We start from the raw sequence: 20,957 nt of genomic DNA on the forward strand, positions 1-20,957 counted from the left end.
GTCGGAGCCGACTCAAGGCCAGTATCACGAGAATTCTGTATTTTTCGGAAAGAACCCAAACTACATTAACTGCTGAGGGACCAGTAGATTCCAGTCCGTGTGGAAGGAATTCAATGAAAGTGGCGAACCCAAAGCCCTATTGGAAGATGTGGACGGCTATGTGGATACAGAGGTCGATCATGTGAGCTACGAGGAGAAGTACTTGAAGGCATATTCTTTACTTCTAGGAAAACAACGGTGAGTACAGCAACAACCATGGGTCTGCAACAGCAACACCTCTTTGGGGTACAAGAAAAGTCAGCATTTGACAGGATTGAACAACTATTAGTGAACAGTCGGAACTAACCACCAATCTACTAAACATGATAATGCTGCTCGTAAACAAATTATGCAAAGAGACCTACGTATAGCAATATGGAATGCCAATGGGCTTTCCAACCATCGCAATAAAATAACTTTATTTATTAAAACCAACAACATTGACATATTACTGATTTCTGAAACGCATTTTACCAAAACAAACAATATAACCATTAATGGTTATGACATTATCCAAGCTAATCATCCATCTGGAAGAGCACACGGTGGAAGTGCGGTTATTGTAAAAAACACACTTAAATACCAAACACTAGATAACATCAACAGAAATAACATGCAAGTTGCAGCGATTCAAATACAATGTCTTCATGCAACAATCTCCATAGCTGCTGTGTACCTACCACCAAGATATTCGTGCAGGCTTGATGACTGTAACACTCTTTTTCAAGGACTTGGTAGACAATTTATTGCAGGAGGTGACTATAATGCCAAGCATCCATGGTGGGGATTTAGACTTGTAAGTCCATTCAACTTTCACTCGTTGCAGAGGACGGACGTGTTTTTTTTTGCGCTTATTATACCATACACCCATAGGGTGAAATGGTATATTAAAGTCGCCAAAATGTATGTAACAGGCAGAAGGAAGCTTCTCCTATAAAGTATATGTATATATTCTTGATCAGGATGAACAGCCGAGTCGATCCAGCCATGTCCGTCTGTCCATCCGTCCGTCCGTATGAACAAGCAGATCTCGGAGACTATAAGAGCTAGAGCCACCAAATTTGGTATTTGGTATTTGGTTTTCGAAATTTGAAATATTTGTTTCACCTGGTGTATGGTATACCCAAGTCGACTTACTTGCTTCATCAATTTTTATTTTTTTCTCGCGATTAAATACTTTTACAAATTTCTTAAATTCATTATCGGTTTAATTAATAATAATTTCAACATCCGAATTTTATTTTCATTTCGCGAATTTTTGCAGTCGCTTTTGTTTAAATTTAAATAAAATCAAAACTTACAACAATACTTGCATTAGCGGTGTTGTTGTTTTGCTTATCTCTTTTGCGTTTGTGTCTTTACCGTTTTAACTAACTCTCGCGCTCTTGCGTACAAATTGTTGTTGCATGTGTTCAATTTGACGCGCTCTCCCGCTCTTTCCTATTCTTGATTGATTTGCGCTCTCGTCTTTTGCCTACCCGCGACTCTGTGATACGTGTTTTTGTTTTTGTGCTTTCATCTTTTTTTTATTCTTTAGTTGTGAAGGCTTACTCTGCACATTAACCCTTGTGTCAGAACTGGTCAGTATATTCTTATACACAGAATTTTTACCCTTAAAATTTTTATTTTTTGTATTTCCTTTTTTAATTAAATTAAACTTTTTGATAAAATGGTTGTCTGCTCAATAAATAATTGCATAGTTGCCACTAAAGCGGTTGACTCCCATGATTATATTCTTTGTTGGTTGTGTGACAATGCGGTTCACGTTAAGTGTGCAGGTTACACAGGCAGAATCAAAGAGTCTATTGCTAAAGGTGGTGGCTTAAAAAATGGATGTGGCGGACTAGAGATAGTTTTGACACTTTAAGGGCAGGTTTTAATAAACTCCAAGCGGAGTTTACTGCGGTGGAGACTCAGTTCAGAAGTTTATCGCTTATGAATGAGTCTCCGAAACGTAAAAGGACCAGTCCTTGGGGTGTTTCTGAATCTGTAGATCCGCCAGCGTCTCTTATCGTCCCCGACCGGTCTCATGCACCGTCCACTCCTAATGTACAGCAATTGATTTCGTTTAAGAGCCCTGTTGTGAATGCTATTAGTAAGGAATTACCTGGGAATGATCTCTTAAAAACGATGCCTATTGTAGTGTCTGTGTGTCCGGGCAATTACCCATTCCAATGGAAATTGCCGATAGTTCTAAAAGTATCGAGGGCCCCGTAAACAAGTTAACTGCTGCAGTGGGTGACTTGTCCAACGTTACTGCTGCGGCTGACGCTTCGGGACCGCGGCCTCTCGTTGGCATACCACCAAAGAAACATATATTTGTTTCTAGGCTAGACCCTGTTGTCACATCTGATGATGTAATAGCCTATATTCGGAAGAAAGTTAACGTCTCGAATATTGCGGTGGAGAAGTTTAAATTTTCTTATTCTCGGGACATTTCGTCCTTTAAAATTAGTCTTTCTGCCAATATCTTCGACACTATATGTCGAGAAGATTTTTGGCCAAAACATATAATAGTTAAGGAATATACTGTAAAAAAGAAAAATCCGAAACCGATTCGCTTGCCAACAACAACTAACACTATTCCTGCCACATCAGCATCTGCTGGTGTGTCAAAAAACTAGCTTCGTCCCTTAACCTGGGTTACCAGAACGTTAGAGGACTGAAATCTAAACTTTCTAATCTCTATGTAGATAGTCTTTTTTTTGAACACAACATTCTAGCTTTTACAGAGACGTGGCTAAAATCGGTTTTTTTCCATCGGTTTTTTCCTCAAACTTTTCTATATTCAGACGTGACCGGATTTCTCGCATAGGTGGTGGCGTTCTGATAGCTGTTGATGCTGCTTTATCATCTGAAATGATTCAATTTTCTAGTACGAAGGAGATTGAGTTTGTCGGTGTTAAAGTAAATTTTAAATCTTTTAATGCTTTCATTACTTGTTCCAATATTCCACCATTGTCAGACAAGGTGGTATATTTAAATCATTTAGAGGCAATTCAGTTTGTCTCCTCCTTAGTTTCCAGTCAAGACTTGCTTGTTGTAGGTGATTTTAATTTACCCGCTTTAGCATGGTCACTAACAGATGAATCTACCACATTGCTGCCCTCTTTGTCACATGACTTCATTGATGGCCTTCTAGGCTTATTTTTATCCCAAGTCAATCCTGTCTTAAATTCTAATGGAAAATCGTTAGATCTTATTTTTGTATTGGTTTCTTCTTATTGTGAGGTTTCTAGGATCGAACCATTTGTTCTTCCAGAAGACAAATTTCATCCTACATTAAATTTAAAAATTGATTTGCCCTTGCTTTCACCATTACTTGGTTTAAATAAGTTACCTCTAACTAGGTGCTTTCGTAAGACTGACTTTGCCAGCCTTAATGAAAACATTGCTACTACCGATTGGTCTTATCTGTACAATTGTAGAGATATGAACTCAGCTGTTCGTTTTTTCTATGATACTCTGAATTCACTCTTTGATATTTGTGTGCCTCTTGGTAGGCTGGAGCGGCTTAACAAACCTCCCTGGTTCTCTCGTGAGTTATCCAATTTGAAAAATGTGAAGACACGATATTATAAGAAGTTTCAAAAAACACGTCGTTCATCAGATTATGCTCTGTATGATGGTCTTCCTGGATGCGTACTCAGGTTCTGTGCAAACGCATTATGTAAACCCATTTTAAAATTGTTTCTATTGTCTGTCGAATCTTCCTCTTTTCCACATATTTGGAAGGAGTCGTATATCATTCCTCTGCATAAAAATGGCAAAAAGTCCGAAGCCTCTAACTATAGGGGTATCTCAAAATTGTCCGCTATTCCAAAAGCTTTTGAGAAAATTATAACTTCTCAATTGCAACATTTTTGCAGCTCTATTATTTCGCCATCCCAACATGGGTTTGTGAAACGTAGATCTACAACCACTAACCTTTTAGAATTTACAACAATAATTATCAAGGGGTTCAAAAATGGTAAGCAAACTGATGTAATATATACTGACTTTAGCAAAGCCTTTGATTCCGTTAATCATACCCTATTACTTTCTAAGCTGAGCGATATTGGGTTTCCACCGCTTTTCCATTCTTGGGTTCGAGAATATTTAACAAATAGAAAACAGAAGGTTTTTTTTTAAGTCTTCTTTTTCCGCTTCCATTCCTGTGACTTCTGGTGTACCTCAAGGTAGTCATCTTGGCCCTCTGCTCTTCACACTATTTATTAACGATCTTCCATCAGTCATTGTTCATTCGCGCGTGCTTATGTATGCTGACGATGTCAAACTTTGTCTTACTCATAAAGATACAGATTCATTTAGTCGGCTACAAGCTGATCTTAAAAACATTCAATCCTGGTGCCAGTTTAATCTACTAAATCTTAACACTACCAAATGTAAGGTAATGACTTTTTTCCGTAACTCCTGGGTTTCATTAAAAGATGGTCAAAAGAATTTGATGACCCCTATACAACTAAAGTTCTTTTTACTTCGCTTGTCCGTCCTATTTTAGAGTATGGATCTTGCATTTGGTCACCTCAATATGAGTCGCACCAGATTAGACTTGAATCCGTTCAAAAGCAGTTCTTGATATTTGCTCTTCGTGGCTTAAGCTGGGATCGCAATGTCAATTTGCCTTCGTATTCTAGTAGGCTTCTCTTGATTAACCTTCCTTCTCTAACTAACCGTAGAATTATGCTTGGTGTTATTTTTATGCACAAGCTCCTAATTGGTGATATCGACTCGGTACCATGTAGACGGAGTAGACATCCTTTGATACCTTTATCCCTTAGTTCTTCTAACTGTGCTATGCATGAACCTTTTAGGGTCCTCTGCTCTGATTACAACCTTCTATTCCCTGTAATCGGCTCAGAGTTTTCTATTAATATGCTTAAAACATCTATCCTATCCCATTTAGTTAATAGACAGCTGTAGTATTATTTGTTTGTCTGTTTTTTTCTATTGTGTATTTGTCCACGCGGTTGGTGCCGTGCGTTATACGGCTGCACCCCTCGGTCGGGTGGGAGGTGGGCAGTTATCTGCTGAACTGTACAAATGCATAACTACCAACAATTACTCAACCCTGTCTACCGGAAAGCCTACGTACTGATATTACAAAAATTCCAGATTTACTAGATTTTATTGTTTACGCTGGACTTCAGCATAAGCACTTTAAAATAGAGGAGAATTTCGATCTGAGCTCCGATCATTCACCAATTATTGTTACATGGTTCTACAGTTTGTTTTAAGGAAAAGCCCTACAAAATCATAAACTCAAAAACAAACATAAGTGCGTTTAAAAACTGGCTTGAAGACAGAACATGTCTAGACATTTCGCTAAAGACTGGGAACGAAGATTTAGCTATTGAGACACTTACTACTTCAATTCATGCTGCTGGTTGCATGTTCACAACACCACCAAACGAAAACCAAAGAAGGCAAACATTTATACCACTAGACCTGAGATCCCAAATAGCTGAAAAAAGAAAACTTCGGAAAATATGGCAAACAACAAGAAGCCCAGTAGACAAGAGAAAATTCAACAAGGCTGGACCCGCACACAAGTGACCTACAATATAGTCTCTGGAAAGCAACTAGATATTTAAAGAGACACACCAGAAGAGCTACCACAATTGTCGACAACATCGGGCAACGCTGCAGAGGAAATGTAGAGAAAGCTGAGGCCTTTGCTAAACACCTATGTTCAGTTTTAAAGCCAAACCCAGAAAATGATCCTGATACTGTAAATGAGGTACACCGATTTTTAGATTCTCCATGTCAGATGAGCCTGCCAATAAGGCAAACGACATTTACAGAAGTCGTAGAGGAAATAAAAAGGACAAATAAGAAAAAATCCCCCGGATATGACAAAATATGTGGAAGTACACTAAAGAATCTTCCGCCGAAATGCATCCGATTGCTGACGTACATGTATAATGCTATGCTTAGACAAGAATACTTTCCAACTCAGTGGAAATGTGCTGAAGTCATTATGATCCCTAAGCCCAATAAGCCGGAAGAATGCACATCGTCATACCGTCCCATAAGCTCGCTGGTGATATTCTCTAAAGTATTTGAACGCATACTAAACATTATACCCGAACATCAGTTCGGGTTTAGAAGAGGGCACAGCACGATCGAGCAATGCCACCGCATTACGAACGCAATTACTACTGCACTGGAATGCAAAATGTACTGCACAGGAGTATTCCTAGATATTAAGCAAGCATTTGACAAAGTCTGGCTGAAGGCTTACTCTACAAAATTAAAATTAAAAAGTGGCTACCTGCACCATACTTTCTAATTCTTAACTTATATTTGAAAAACAGAGTATTTTATGTCCATGAACGTGGGGAATCGTGTAGCATAAACACTGCTAATGCCGGTGTCCCCCAAGGTAGCGTTTTAGGCCCAGTTTTGTACACTATTTTCACTGCTGATCTACCTTCCACTAACTCTGTTGAAATAGCAACATATGCTGACGATACTGCAGTCATCGCTACGAGCAGTAACATACTTGATGCGTCAAACTTAATTCAAGAAGAACTTAGACTTATTGAAAATTGGCTTCAAAAGTGGAGAATAGTGGTGAATGCTCAGAAATCAGTTCATGTCACATTTTCGCTGAGACCTGGAGAGTGTCCCCCAGTATCGTTGAATGGCTCTATCATCCCACATAGCGAATCAGTGAAATATTTGGGAGTTCACTTGGATCGACGACTTACTTAGAAGCAGCATATCAAGGCAAAGCATAAACAGCTAAAAGAAAAGACCAGGAAAATGAACTGGTTACTCGGACCTCGATCTTAGTTAAGCCTTGAAAACAAATTACTGCTATACAAGGCTGTTCTTAAGCCAGTATGGACTTATGCGCTGCAGCTATGGGGGTACAGCCAGCAAATCCAACATAGAAATTCTGCAGAGATATCAGAGTATGACACTTAGATCAATAACAGGCGCTTATCGATATATGACCAACGCAGATATCCATAAAGATCTCCAAATACCCACTGTCATGGACGAGGTGAAATCGCATACATAGATATATCAATAGGCTACATGTCCATGAAAACGCTTTAGCATTAAGTCTATTAGATAACTCTATCACCACAAGACCATATAGAGAAACAAATAGGTAGTTATTAATATGTAAATTTGTAAATATATGGATTGAGTTCACTGGAGCTTAAACCATCCGGCTATTATTACTTATTTTTAGTCAATTTGTTTATTGCCTACTTTAAGGCAGATCGCAAATAAAATATAAAAAAAAAAAATAAAATCACACAAACAAAAAAGGTCATTCACTCAGGTGGCAGCTGATTTAAATGTCAGGCGACAGATCAAAATTTGTACGGTTGTCAACAATTCATGGATTTTTAATGGAACATATGTATATATTGCCAGTTATTTATGAATTGTGTTAAATGTTTACACATACATATATCGATGTCAGTATTTTCAGTATCGATTGTTAGTAGTAAGTTAGTATTTAAAGTATCGATTGTCAGTATTAAAGCGCCTATGGAAAATATCGGTATGTGGCCTAAGGCCACACTGGAAGTAAGCTATTTCTTCTTTCGGTTAGGCTTAAACGAGGTAGACGTACCTCTCGCCCAACCGTTCGGTTAGTTCATCCACTACAACGGCTCGTTGTTCAATCCCGAATAGGAGTACGGAAGCGGCAAATTTTGCTGTAATAGAACCTGATATAGGACGATAAAATCTTAAATTAAAATTGGGACATCCCGCCTTATATATGTATTAGCTAAAGAGAGCTAGACATATATATCAATAAAATAAAGTAGCAGCCTAACACTCCTGGTTTGCACCCTGTAACATAACATAGGACGACAAAATCTTAAATTAAAATTGGGACATCCCGCTTTATATATGTATTAGCTAAAGAGAGCTAGACATATATATAGATAAAGTAAAGTAGCAGCCTAACAGTCCTGGTTTGCACCCTGTAACTGTCGACATAGGTCAGCAAAATACAAAGGTTAGTGACACTGCGATCCTTTTGCTCAATAAGATGGAGGCAAAACGGATAAACCTACTCCCGCTGTTCCACCAGGTCTAAACCTCGACTTCGAACAAGAGTTACCCGAACCACTTGAATTATATTGATATACTTTAAAGAAAGTGTTTAGTATGCATATGACTGCTCAATGGGATTCATAAACGACTAGCAAGAGCAGCCTGTTGGTGGTTCTTTGTGAACGTCTAGCTATGACGATTTTCACAGCGTATTTTATGTATGTCGGCTATTCATATTAATCGAATCCCTTGCCTGGGTTTTTATTAGAAAAGAATACAAAAGAGTTTCGGACATCACTTCTTGCATGCGCTATAGCTACCATGAGCCTGCCAGCGAAAGTTATCGCAGACTCCCAATACGAAAGCTAGGACTTCTCCTTCTACATCCGAGAACTAAAGAAATTAATAATTCATAATGAACTTAAAATTTATTTAAACATTTCATAATAATTAGCATCAGCGTGCTATAGATTCGATTAATTTAATCCACAAAAATTCTCCATTTTCAAAACTGGCTGAATCTCAGTACAAATCCGATTCTAAAGGTTGCAAGTGTTGCATTTTGGCTCTTTTTACTCTAATACGTAATATAATAAAAAAAAAATCAAATTAAAAGAAAAAAAAAAATTATACATTTAGGTGGCGTGATTACGCGAATATCCTCACAAATTCCTTTGTATATAAATATTTTTATCGATATATGTCCATTGACAATGTATTAAATGCTTATGCTCACCCGAATAAATTCATTTCATCAGATAAATTTATAAAAACATTAACAAAATTGGGTTTTGATACACTTACAGCTTGTTAATTTATCCCACGCAGAAAGATCTTTCGTTGTGTTGTTGTCGCTGTTGAAAATAGGAAGGTTTACATAGAGATAAAGCATCGAGTAACATTGTGAATTTACATGCATAGTCAAATTCTGAAAAATGAAAATTATTAACTAACGAAAATATACACTGCCATTGAATTCCATTTAATTTAGAATTGAACCATTTAGCCAACAAACAACAAAAACAAGGAAATTCAATGTAAACTTAACTTAAAATTGATTCTAAACTACTGTGAAGCCTTATGTTGACTCATTTCACTTAATCCTGATTATTTCGTTCGTTCCGAAGACGAATAAAAAAAAAATCTCCTTAGGCCAATTACAAGCCTTGGTTATCCATGAAAATAATTCCAAAATGCTACATCACGTTCTTGATTGAGGTTAGGTTACGTCTTTAGAAAGGTTAGATTTTACTACATCCTTCTACTGGTCATCCTTCAGGCTATAGGTAAGGTTAAAATTGGGAAAAAGGTTAGGTTTCGTACCTCCTTCTATTTTTATTATCCTTCACGTGTTCGGTTTGTAAGGTCTAGATTACATGGGTGGCAGGATAAGCGAAAAGTGCGATGTTGACAATTATAAATGTCTCAGCATTTGAAATTTTCACTTTGCTTCGCTAACACCATATCTATAATAGCACTGTATAAGACACAAAACAATTTTGGAATTTACCTTTTATTCACCCTTACTACCATCCGAGGCAAAAGTTAAATATATTTAACTCTCGGATTTCCACAATCGATCGTCGGTTCAAGCCTTTGACTGCCACAAACAGTTCACTCACAAAAATTTTGAGACTGCTGGGGGCAAGTCAGGTGTCTCAAAGAAAATGTTAAGTAAGGCGAATCTTTTAAAAAAATTGCCAATACTTGATGGAAACTATTTCCGATGCTGTTGAAGAGAAAATGCATAAGTTAAATATACAATAATTACATTAATCTCTTGAACACATACACACGCATATAATTTTTTATAGTTTATACAAACAAAAGTTAGCTGGGTTATTTAAAACAAATACGTCCGATTAGTTGGAATTGACGTGGAGGGAAAGAAAGAACTGTTCTTCTTCCCTCATTGATGACGTAGTAGGCAGCAAGCAGCGCTGCCTTGGGTTAACTTGGGTTAAAAGTAAACTAGTGTATATGTATGTAGAATTGAAATATTCTAGTTATTTATTTCAATATTATTTAAGGATGTGATTCCCTTATTTAAACTTTATTATTTATTAACAATGTTTCCTTGTGTTAAGAATACATATATTTATTAATTATTATAATGGCCTTAGCGACAAATTTGGGTGTGCAATATGATCGAGGCGAGAGTACGATTGCGAGTGCTTTCCGATCGACGCTTCTGCTTTAGTTTTCAATGAGTGAGTCGACCAGATAGGTATGGCCGCTGCGTGTCGTTCTGTCTCGCTCACTCGGTACCAAACGATTGCAATGGTTATGCCTGCCTGACACTTCATTTCCTACAATCGGCTGTCCTGACAAGTCATTCGACCCGAATGATCCTAGCCAAGGCTTCATGAACTCAGCCACTGTTGAGGTCTTACAAGGTCCTTCACCATCGCCAACCTTCTCAACGTCGCACAGTGGGGCCTTCTGGCATTTAGCATTGCAAAAATCATAGCGTTTAAACCAATAAAGCGATTTCAAAAATTAAAAAACATATGATAAAGAATACCTTAAGCTTCAAAATGAATTTTTCAAAAGAGCTGGGTATTCGTGGTGCTGTAATATTCAAGGTCAAAGTCAGAAAATATTTCCTAGCATGTTTTTCCTTTAAAAATGGATCGAAACCCGGGTTTTTTCAATCACAAATGGAATTTTTCATTGTTTTAGACGACTATGTAACAATTTTTAATGTTTTAGTTTGATTTTTTAACATAATTACAAAAAGAAAAAAAATTTTTTTTAATATTTTTTAGGTTAATTTTGAAAATTTGCTATTGATGGCTGATTGTCTTCAAAATAGTTTTCAATATTTACATCAGTATCTAATAAACTCAACATTTCGGGACTATAGTTGCTATTTTCCAAATCCTTTCGTGATCGCACGTGTCTCAGTGATGCAATAAGTGGGTCCGAAGAGGCTGCTAGCATGTTAAAAAGGTCTTTAGAAGTTTTTAATGTATTAGTGTATCTGAACCTTTTGTAGTCCTTGTTTTTACATTCTTGTGCTTCTTCGGATAGCTCTCCAATTGGTAAACACTGATGTTCTATTAAATCCTTTCCGTGAGCCAAAATCCTATGTACCGTTGGGGTAAGTTTTTTTTGCGGATACAATTCAGTCAAAAGATGAGCAGTCTTTGAAGTATATTCGAAAAATTGTTCACCATTTACCATTTCCTTGCAATTTATAACATTCAAGATAACATCCTTAATGATCTCTTGACTAACACCTGTTATAAAAGATGTCACTTCATCATTTTCAAAAAATCTCCTTGAAGTATTTCCATCATTCGTGTTTCGGTATTACCCTTTTTGTATTAATTAGGTAAACAACTTAATATTTACATCCAATCAGGTAAACGGAAATAAAAACGACCAACCCACAAATAGGACAAACTTTTCTTCAACTTAAATAACAAGTCTTGTCAATAATAAGTCTTGTCATTTTTTCCAAAGCAGGTAATTAGCAATTTATCATTGTAGAAAGGCATATAAGTAAGGTAGTATTTGCAAAACAGCATTACGCAATGTTATCATTTAAATACAAAGAAGCTACAGGCTAGTTTTATTCCATCAAAGTTCAAAAAATGCCAATATTTAGTACATTTTTTAAACGCTTCTAGTTCAATAACTATTTAAGTAATTATTAAAATTTATGAAACATGCTATTAATAAAGAACATACTTTTCAGATAAAACCAAAATATCCAAGATCGATTGTTGAAATCGCCCAATATTCAGTTTTAAAGTTGCGATTTTTTTTAAAAATTATCATTTTTTCCTTTTCACTAAAAATGTCTCAACTTTGGGCGCCTCTAGCACCCATGAATCTCAACCGATTTCAAAAATTTTTCGGATTCATAATCTCTGAAGTATTTCCTATCGATTGCATATATCATTTTTGCCAAACGCGATCATGAAAAAACGTATTTTTGCAACGCTATCCGAGCAGAGGCCCAACTGTGCGTCGTATCGACCGTGCCTGTTCACCTTCGTGACTGTCCCATACTGCGTACGTTTAATCGCCACTAACTTGTTTAAATTGTATTTTCTTTCACATTTCCTGTTTTTGTCGAACGTTCTTTTCATTTCCTGCTGTATTTTATCGATATCCATTCTAGCCTCCGCTCTAATCTCATCACGACCACAGTCTAATTCTTCTATTAACGAATCGGTTATCAGCTTTCTCATTTTGGGATCATAAGGACTACGCATCTCCATTCCTGTCAAAATTTTAAACGGTGTAACTCTTGTACTTCTTGGAGCAGTATTATTAACAAATTGTTGCACAGACCTACATACTTGTACCAGTTTCCCTCATTCTCTTGGCTTAACTTTGAAATCATTGGAACTATTATCCTATGCATCCTTTCTACTTGGCCGTTGCCACGGGGTACACCTGTTGCTATCAGTAAATGCTGTATATCCTGTCTATTACAATATTCCTTAAACGCATTGGACGTGAATGCTGCTCCCCTGTCAGAAATTATTCTTATCGGGTTACCAAAAATTATGGCCTGCCTTTCAAGAGAACTAAGTACTTCCTCGACTCCAGTTCCACGAGTCGGATACAACCATACAAACATAGAGAACCCATCAACAATAACAAGTATATTATTGTAACGCTTTGTTGTGACCTCCATCGGGCCAACGTGATCAATGTGATATGTCATCAATGGCTGATCTCCTTTACTTATTGGCATCAAATATCCTTCCTTTTTACCGGTCTTAGCATTAACAATAAGACAATCCACGCAACACTCAACAACACGGGCTACCTTTACTTTTAATTTTGGAATATAATACGATTTTTCTACGATATTTTGAGTCTTTCTAGCTCCAAAATGTCCTTGTTTGTGTGCAATCTGTATTATTTTCTTTTCCACCTCAATGCCATCTATCTTGACACTTATGCTAAAACTACTAAAGGTCATCACATGACTTCCACTTATGCCTGTAAGGGTCTTCGAATATCCAGTTAATGACTTAATTCCGAGTTTAACAAACACGCTTTTACGTATGAGACTCAAATTTGCTCCTGTATCAATTAGACCGTTGAACTTAATCGATTTATAAGATACTTCTTTCAACTCCAAACCCGAATCAGTAAATTTACCTGATGCTTTTATTAATTTATCATCTACAACATTGTTGCTTTCCTGTTTTGCCTCATTTAAAACAAGTAAACGTTTTCTTGTTACAGTCTCTCATCATGTGTGAAGGATCACCACACTTAAAACATTTGCGATCACCTTTTGTTATCGAATTTTTCTCTCTATTATCTATACCTTGCTTGTGAAAAGATGACTCTAATGTTGTTTTCTTTGACGACTTTCTAGGATCATAGGATTTTAAGTAGGTCTCTATTTGAACTTTCAACGAATCCACTGTTCTCGCCTGATACAATAATGCCTTATTTGCTCTCATGTCTGGTATACCTTCCACGAAATACTCGATTAAACTTTCGTCATCCAAATCGATCGGCTTTGCGATTTCCATTAACGGATACAAAAACTCATACAAGTTCTCACCTCTCTTTAACTGTCGATTGCCCAGTCTTCTATGAACTTCTGCTGATGAAACCTTTACTCTAAACTTGTTTTTCAAAGCTACTTTCAGGGACTCCCAACTACAAATATCTCTCTTACTACGTATAAACGATAATGCAGCTCCCTTTAACAATTGTTTTGCATACAAAAAAAAAGCTGCAACTGACTCCACTGTACGGTTAAAGCGCATTCTTCTAGCTCCCTAATCCATTGTACAACATCAATCGAACCTAAACCGCAAAACTCTGAAACGCTTCCCTCCACATCTTTTAGTGTGACCATGACCATCTGTGTTCGGGACTTCTCGAATTGTTCTAGCCGAGTCGAAATCTTCCTCCTGCCCGTCATTCTCAGTTTCTATTAGATCGTAGTGAGCGAGTAGACGCGTTTGCAGCTCTGCTTTAAGGCCTGAAGTCTCTAGCCCTAACTCTCTTAATTTATGGCGCAACTCCTCAATACGCAAAGTTAGAATCTCACCTCGATCCATTTCACTCAATTACAGTTATATTGCTTAACAAGATTGGTATATTTATATATAGTTAATATCAATCAATCAAATTTGTTACGACTTAACAAGATTTACACACTATGTTAACCTCGATCCATTTCACTCAATTACAGTTATATTGCTTAACAAGATTGGTATATTAATATATAGTTAATATCAATCAATCAAATTTGTTACGACTTAACCAGATTTACACACTATGTTAATGTAGGTCAAATTGTGTTATGTTATGGTTTAATTCAGACGATTCTTAAAAATGTGCTCTCTGCAGCTCGCATCAATTTCGTCAATATTTTTGCCACCGGTCTGGTTTCGCTGTGCAAGCAAAGTAACTCACACTCAAGACAATAATTAAACAGCTCGCCCAACTATAGTCGTCCTGCTCTATGGAGCCACTCAATATATCTGTAGCAATCCGTGACCACTAATTATCATCAACTTCGTGTCCGCTGTCTGGTCTCTCCGTCTGTCTGTTTCCACAGTGAACACTGGTTATCATCAACTTCGTGTCCGCTGTCTGCTCTCTCCGTCTGTCTGCTTCCACAGTGAATACTAATTATCATCAACTTCGTGTCCGCTGTCTGCTCTCTCCGTCTGTCTGCTTCTACAGTAACCACTTGTTATCATCAACTTCGTGTCCGCTGTCTGCTCTCTCCGTCTGTCTGCTTCCACAGTGACTACTACTTATCATCAATTTCGTGTCCGCTGTCTGCTCTCTCTTTTTCTCTCGAGTCACCACCCTTCTTGAGCTGCTCTCAACTTCAGCCGCCGACTTTTGCTAAACGGCGCCAAAATTCATGATGACGCTCTTCTTGCGTCAACCGACCGCTCACCGTCTCACCGTCCACTCATCGCCTCTCGTACAGTCACGCCGACTTCCACTAGGTTTTGAACTTTTAGTGGTTGCGTCTTTTGAAATTCATTCGCCAACAACCTTGATTTTGTATATATATTAGACGTTAATACATGCAATTTTAACAATTTTCTGTTCACTTGCGAACTTCGCACACACACACACACGATTTTCACTAATTGTCTTGGGCCAGAAATCTCGGTTGAGCCCCCAGTTTGCAGAATTCGTATATTCTGGTTATTTATTTCAATATTATTTAAGAATGTGATTTCCTTATTTAAACTTTATTATTTATTAACAATGTTTCCTTGTGTTAAGAATACATATTGTAACGTGTTTTACCTTTGTGGAACAAAATAACGCCACCCGTGGCCGAGCGGTTGGTTTACGGTTGGGCGTTCGATCGTCAGGCCTAAGATAACTCAGCAGAATCGCAAAGAAAACAGAGATAGTTTCTTTCGTTTATTCGATCTATTTATTTTCCTTGTCTTGGCGGCAGCGAAAACTTTCAAGCCCCTCCTCTCTCTTTCTCCCCTTTTTCTTCTCTCTTTGTTAAGTTGGCCGCGCTAGCTCAAAAAAACTAGCCCTCCCGGTGGCGCCGTTATTAGTGTGCCCAGCCGTAGGGAATGGGACTGCTTCTTAAGGGGAACAGTTTGCGTTTTCCTACTATACGAGTTGCCACCCAGGCTGTCTACGTTACATTACCCCCCTCCTTAGACTCGAGGCTCCTGCCCGAGTACCAAGTCGTTGCGAGGATCAGGCCGGTAAACAGCCAAACGGTTCACATGCACGGTTCTGGTAACTCTTTTTCCAGGGGGTCGAATTTCGTAGACAAGATCCGAAATCCGACGTACTATTGTAGCGGGCCCAATCCAATCGCATTGTAGCTTTGGGCAACGGCCCACTCTTCGGCTAGGTGAATAGAGCCATACTTCGTCGCCGGGGCAGAATTCCTGAGGGTGCGATCGTAGGTCATAGCGGACTTTGTTCGTCTGGGCAGCCGTTAGCAGTTGGCGGCGAGCGTTCGCATTTACCACCCGCAGTTGATTTTGCAGCTTAGCCAAGAATTCCGGGACTTCCGTTGGAACCGGAGCTGGTGTTCCAAATAGTAAATCGTTGGGCAGTCTAAGTTCTCTTCCAAACGTTAGCCTTGCGGGCGAATAACCGGAGCTTTCATGAACCGCTGACCTGTAGGCCAATAACGCCATGGGCAGCAGCTCATCCCAATCATGCTGGCTAGTAGATACAAACTTTGCCAAGTAATCTAGCAACGTGCGATTGAAGCGTTCCACCATGCCGTCTGACTGTGGATGCAGCGGCGTGGTACGTGTCTTTTCAACAGTCATCAGCCGCATACAGGCCTGGAAGACGCCCGCTTCGAAGTTGCGTCCTTGATCAGAGTGTAGGACGAATGGAACGCCGAATCGACAGAAGACTTCTTGTACCAATGCTCGAGCTACGGTTTCGGCTGTCTGGTCCGGTATGGCTGCACAATCCGGCCACTTGGTAAAATAATCCATAACGACCGCGACGTAACGGTTCCCACGAGGCGTAGTGGGTAGAGGGCCTAGAATGTCAATCGCTAGACGATCGAACGGGGCTCCCATTAGGCTTGGTTGCAGGCGACCGACGGTTCTTCGAGGTGGTCCTTTGCGTGCGTTGCAGATGGTGCAGCGTGCGCACCAGAGGGTTATATCGGCACTTTGGCCGACCCAGTAAAATCGCTTCTTCGCTTTGGCTAAAGTCTTCTTAGCACTGAAGTGACCTCCGGATGGAGAGTCGTGCACGCCTCGAATGGCAGCATCTACCAGTGAGCGGGGCATAAGGGCTACCGGTATATTCTCCGAGTTTTTTATGGTAATCACTCCTATTTCATCAAAGGCTAATCGGTCGTAGAGATGCCACAAAGCTCTAATTTCTGGGCTCTCGCCCCACAATGTTGTTTTAGGCGGTCGTTCGGACTTGTTCATCCAATCGCGCACCTTACCGAGGGCCTGGTCCGCCTCTTGCTCCTTGCGCAGATCGGGTAACAGGACTTGGGTAAACAACACGACCACTCCATTTTTCCGTTCGACTCTTTCGCATGTGGGACAGTCGCTACAAGGTCGGCGAGAGAGGCTGTCAGCGTTACCATGTTGTGTACCACTTCGATGCTGAATCTGCATGTCGTACTGTTGCAGACGTTCTATCCAACGTGCCATCTGCCCTTCTGGTTCTTTGAAGTTGTACAGCCACTGTAAAGACGCATGGTCAGTCCGTACGAGAAACGGACGGCCATACAAATAATGATGAAAGTGTTTAGTGGCACGGACTACGGCGAGAAGCTCTCGACGTGTTACACAATAGTTACGTTCTACTGGTTGGAAACATTTACTATAATATTCGATTACTCGTTCTTGTCCATCCTGTAGTTGATGAAGCGCCGCACCCGCCCCAGAATTCGAGGCGTCCGTATCTAGAATAAATTGGCCGGTGTCATTGGGAAACGCCAAGACGGGGGCTGTCGTAAGACACTGCTTCAAGGTGTCAAAGGAGTGACTGCAGTGAGTGTCCCATTCAAAGCGTCGAAGTTTCTCAGTCAGCTGGTGGAGCGGTCGAGCGATAGTAGCGAAGTTGGGGATAAACTTGCGGTAGTATGAGCAAAGACCCAAAAACGATCGCACTTCCTTGGTACTTCGAGGTGTAGGCCAGCTCAGCACTTTATCAATCTTGCTGGGGCACGCCTGTAATCCATCACGACTCACGATATGGCCTAGGTAACTAACTTGTTTCTTAAAGAAGCTGCACTTTTTCGGACTAAGTTTAAGGCCAGCCTCTGCCAGTCGTTTAAACACGTCCTGCAGGTGTGTGAGGTGCTCCTCGGTCGTGCGAGAATAAACAATCACGTCATCAAGATAGACTAGCGCGAACTTCCACATCACCCCAGACAGAAGATTGTCCATCAAACGTTCAAACGTAGCGGGGGCGTTGCAAAGTCCAAATGGCATCACATTGAACTCGAAAAGTCCAGCATCGCAAGTGAAAGCTGTCTTTGGTCGGGAGGGTTCGTCCATCCGCACCTGCCAGTATCCGCTTTGTAAGTCCATCGTCGAAAACCACTGGGAGCCGTACAACGTGGATAGGATGTCGTCCATTTTGGGCAGCGGGTATGAGTCCTTGACTGTTATCTCATTCAGGCGCCTATAGTCCACGCAAAATCGTGTCGCTCCATCTTTCTTCTTGACTAGCACTACCGGCGACGACCACGGACTGACGGAAGGGCGAATTATGCCTCTGTTCTCCATGTCAGCAACCAGTTGCTGCACCTCAGCTTTGCGAGCAAGAGGTATTCTTCGGGCCATCTGTTTAATAGGGCGTGCCGGCCCGGTATCGATGTGGTGAGAAGCTAAGTTGGTTTTGACCAGTCTCGTCATCGTTTCGCGCAAAAATAAGCCGATAGCGATTCAAAAGTTCCTTTAGCATTAGTTGTTTTGTAGGCGGTAGGTCCACTTCCCCGAATCGGTCCCAATCGACAGAATCTGAGCTCGCATCTTCCCATCTGTCTGGTAATACCACTTCTACGGTTTCTAAGTCGCCCAAAACTAGTGTGGGTGGCAGCGTCCTCTCGTGTGCGCTTAGATTCGATATCCTGGCAGAAAATTGGCCGGCCACTGGTTGGACGACGCCGGTGCTCAGGACGATATCGTCCGGCAGCTCTGTGTAACAGTCTTCCTTCAGTAAGCTCGGTAACGCCGGCTTAGTCGTCGCACATTGCACTCTGACATGCGTGTCGGAGCGTGGCGCCAAACAGACGGGAGTCATCAAGTATATCGGATTTCGTGGCGCTTCGGAGGCGCGGAGCAAGGGCATGGTACCCCAGTGGAACCTTAGGTGCATCTTATCAAAGTCGATCACGACCTTGTGTTCTAGCCAAAAATCAGTACCCAGCAGTGTAGGCGTAGAATCCTTCACCAGGACAAATCGATGAATCAGGGGCTTGCGCAGCACTTGCAACTCTACCATCGTTTCTTCAGTGGAGGTGAGCGTTGACGACGCCATACCATACATGGTTACCTGGCATGGTGAGGTTCGTATTGGCTGCTTCACATCTCGCCAATTCAACACCGAGACTGCCGCGCCGGTATCCACCACTATTGGCAACGGCCTCTGCTGAAAGAAAACAATACAATGTAAGCTGTCCTTAGCATTTGGTACAGGTGAATACGTAGCTTGGATAGGATTCCCCGTCCCACGTCGGCCATTTAAGATAGCAGCATCTTTCCTGTTTATTTCAGGGGGGCATTTAGCGCATATATTTGATGGGACGGCGGCCAAGGGTTCACGAAACAATCGCGCCAATACGGTTTCTTCGTTCAAGCCAGGGTTCTCGCTTCCAACCGCGGGCTCGGTCCATAGTGACTCGTGCAACGGCGTGGTTGGATGCCTGTTGCTCTGGTCCGTGGATGGCTCCAATGTGGTAGGAACGGAATGCTCAAATATGGCAGACCGCTCAACTCCATTAACGGTGGAAACGTTAGAATGGCGAACGTTCCTGGTACTGGCGGCTGAATTTCGGGTATCTGGACGGTCGATAGGGGCCAGAATATTTTCCACTGCCGGTGCCGCGCTTTCACCCTCATCTAGCCTCTCCGTTCGTGATGCCTGGGGGCTTGGCATTAGTGGGCAACTGATGCGTTCTTCACTGAATTGGGCCTGAGGGTCGCCGGTAGATTTACTGGTGTTGGAGATAGGATAGCTGTATTGTTGGGTGGGGGCGTTGTCTACTATTGCCAATGTTCGCCCCGCTACATTGGCATGCTGCTGTTTTCCGAAGGGTGACTTGTTGTTAGCGGTGCCTCTTTCGTGAGCTGGCTGCGACCTCGTCTTCGTCGGCGACGTTTTGGTGTATGGATGTCCCCACTCTCGACCACCTGACTGTGCAGAACCGGCTTACCGTGTGTGCGTCCAAACTGGGCTTGCACTCGCATCGCTACGTCCAATGCCTCTTGTAGCTGAATCGGTCGACTAGAAATTACTAATCCCTGTAGCGGAGTTTCGCGCATACCGTCAATAAATTGTTGCACCAGAATCTGGTCATACATATGTCCGGGCATTCCACTAAAAGCGCATTGGGCCAAGCGTTCCAATTCCAATGCAAAATTGGGCAATGATTCCCTGGGCCCTTGGATCCGATGACGCAACAGTTGATAGCTCGACCGGCAATCTAGCATGAATCGTTGACGCATGGCGGCACACAGTGCTGAGTAGGTAAGTGTAGGTTGTGTAGGCAAGGTGCCATAAAATGTTGAGGCGCGACCGCGCAGATTCAACACCACTGCCAAACATTTCTCATCCTCTGCCCACTGATAGTAATTCGCCACCTTGTCTACCAGTCGCTCAAATTCGCCCCAAGATCCAGTTCCATCAAACAACGGCAACAAACCAGGATTAAATTGCGGGACGGGGGGTGATCGCGCCCACGCCGCTCCGTAGGTGGTGGAAGCGGCCCGTGGCAGCGCGTCCTGCCTTGGTTGGGGTAACCCGCCCCACGTGGTGTGTTCCGGCGGCGAAACGGGCCCTGGCACCGCTGTGGGCTGCGCGTTTATAAAGGACCGTTCTAAGGCTTCGCACATTCGGTCGATCTTTTTATTCACCGCCTCCAATGATTGTGCTATAGCAATAATAGAACTGCCGCTATCCTCTTCCATTCTGCTGTTCCGAGCCTGCGTCGATTTTTTAGGCATTTTACACGTGGTGAGGTTCTTCGCAGTAACCGAACATAACCCCACACCTGACACCAATGTAACGTGTTTTACCTTTGTGGAACAAAATAACGCCACCCGTGGCCGAGCGGTTGGTTTACGGTTGGGCGTTCGATCGTCAGGCCTAAGATAACTCAGCAGAATCGCAAAGAAAACAGAGATAGTTTCTTTCGTTTATTCGATCTATTTATTTTCCTTGTCTTGGCGGCAGCGAAAACTTTCAAGCCC

The sequence above is a fragment of the Drosophila tropicalis genome, unplaced genomic scaffold (genome assembly GCF_018151085.1).
Source record: "Drosophila tropicalis isolate 14030-0801.00 unplaced genomic scaffold, ASM1815108v1 contig_671, whole genome shotgun sequence".
NCBI classification, from domain to species: Eukaryota; Metazoa; Arthropoda; class Insecta; order Diptera; family Drosophilidae; genus Drosophila; species Drosophila tropicalis.